Raw genomic sequence first — 2466 nt, 5'->3', positions numbered from 1 at the left:
ACAAAAGTAGAGCTTACGAAAAAATAATAAATACGAAAGCCGCTACGGTTAGGCAGTAGTCTGTATTGATTTACCTCTCTCTCTCCCACCCCAACTCCATTTTCTTGGCCTCTGCCTCAGTCGGCCAATCCGGTCGTTGGCTGCTGGACTAATTGCGTTTTTTTCTTGATGTCTTTAAACAAGCAATTAATTTGTCGGGAGAGCCAAGGGTGGTTTGGCTTCCTGCTCGCCCCAGGAGGAATGCAGGGTGTTGGTCTAATCTGGCCCCTCTCAGACTGAGCCTCTACATGCCCTGAGAAATGGGTTCTTTATCGCTCTCTCATCTCCTCTGGCTGTAATCCTCAAGTTTGAGTCAGAGTTTCGTTGCATCATTTCCTTGAGATACCTCTGATTTATACATTGTTGTTTTCTGAAGGAGTTTCTTTTTGAAGCCTCCCACACATTTGTCATAAGATCCTTGACCTGGAAGATAATGGTTGGGAATCTGATGACCTGACCTCAAATTCAGATCATTTTCCTGCCTCAGTTCCAGCCACTCTCTAAGTGCGCCTGGTATCAATGGAGCCCACACGCGCATGCCGCACGCAACCTGCTTCGCCTTTAAAAACATATTGATTTCTCTGTTTCGCAGGGAGCTTAATGCGATCGATTGCCCGGGCCCTTTCAAGATCAGGCCCAGTATAAGCATCTCTTCCCCTAACGCACACGCTGCCGCTTTCCTCTCAGGTAATGATTGTCCTTGGGCCGGAGAATAGTTTGTCTGCATTAGGGTAGAAGTGTTTCTAATGGAATTGGGTCTCTCTCTCTTTCTATCTCCCTCCTTCACTCTCTCTGTCTCTCTCTCTATTTCTGTCTCTCCCTCTCTTTCTCTCGATCTCTCCTTCCCTCTCTCTCTCTCGCCGCCCCACTCCGTGGTCTCCTGTAACATGGTTATGAACGGAAGGTATATTTGCAGCACCTTTAACAAAGGTGAGAGAGAATACAGCACACCTCTACTTTGACCTTGATCTGCTCCTCCCCATCCTCGTCCTACACCCTACTCCTTCTCCTCCTCATACACCCTCCTTCTCCTACGCCCTCTTCCTCTTTCTCCTACACCCTACTCCTTCTCCTCCTCATACACCCTCCTTCTCCTACGCCCTCTTCCTCCTTCTCCTACACCCTACTCCTTCTCCTCCTCAGACACCCTCCTTCTCCTACGCCCTCTTCCTCCTTCTCCTACACCCTACTCCTTCTCCTCCTCATACACCCTCCTTCTCCTACGCCCTCTTCCTCCTTCTCCTACACCCCACTCCTTCTCCTCCTCATACACCCTCCTTCTCCTACACCCTCTTCCTCCTTCTCCTACACCCCACTCCTTCTCCTCCTCATACACCCTCCTACACCCTCTTCCCCATCCTCTGCCTCCCCTTTCACCCTGCTCCTCCTCTACCCTCCCCAGTCTCCTCTACCTCCTCTTCCACCCTCATCCCTCTCTTCCTCTTCTTTCACCCTCATCCCTCTCTTCCTCCTCCCCCCTCCTCCGTCTCCTCCTCCATGCACCTCCCACACCCCTGTGCTCTTTGATGGGTCGATACGCGTTCGTATTTGCAATGCATTAGGGCTCAGCCTTCTTGCCAGATTGGAAGAGGAGGGAATGTCCGCCTGCTCATTTTGGTGCTTTGTGGTCAAATCACGCCAGGGAAATAGATTCCATTTTCAAGAGTTGTGAAGGTGGTACGTATTGTGCTACTAAATGGGCTCCAGATGATCAGATCTTTTTTCTTCATACCTCATTTGTGTTGTACTCGTGTTCTTTCTTCCCTCCACTGCATCTGTTTGTCTTGTCAAGCATATTTTAGCCAGCTCAATAGGCAATGTTAAAGGTTGAAAGAACCATTCTGATGGACCATTTATTAGATATATGATTAGATACCATTTTTAGCCTACACCAAGCCATGGTGTGTTTTGTGAAAGGCCTGCATATGAGCTGTTACCATGGTGATTTTTGTGCGCGTATCGAGAGGATTTCTTCAAATTGAGTGCTTAGACTTTCACTTTGCACTTGGCTGAGTCATGTGGTGCCATGTCTTTAAGATTTCATGGCCAGACCCAATCATGCTGCCTCAAAGAAACAAGTTTCTTCGACACAATCCAAACAGTGCCAGCCTTCCCCTGAACCTCCTGATGCTCACTCATACATCCCCTCCCTCCGCTACAGCTGGGGACCAACCATGACCTTACCCTAACCCCGCTGCCTTGGCTCCATAGAGAGAGGAGACAGTGCAGTGCCAGTTCTGAGTGTGTGACGCTCCCACATGCAAGCTGTCTGCGTGACCCCTATTGTCAAGGGTCGTCTCTCACCCGGCTGATCTATGTTCCTTGGCCAAGTGCAACGCAGCTTTTTCCTTTCAGTATTCACAAAGAAGCGTCTTCTTCTGTCATACCGAGATGCTCCAACCAGCTCCGCTCAGACAGAGATGCATC

This window comes from Hypomesus nipponensis, chromosome 2 (genome assembly GCF_054491055.1).
Source record: "Hypomesus nipponensis isolate SF chromosome 2, ASM5449105v1, whole genome shotgun sequence".
Taxonomy (NCBI): Eukaryota; Metazoa; Chordata; class Actinopteri; order Osmeriformes; family Osmeridae; genus Hypomesus; species Hypomesus nipponensis.
The sequence above is the reverse complement of the archived record's forward strand: the minus strand, read 5'-3'. Positions refer to the sequence as shown.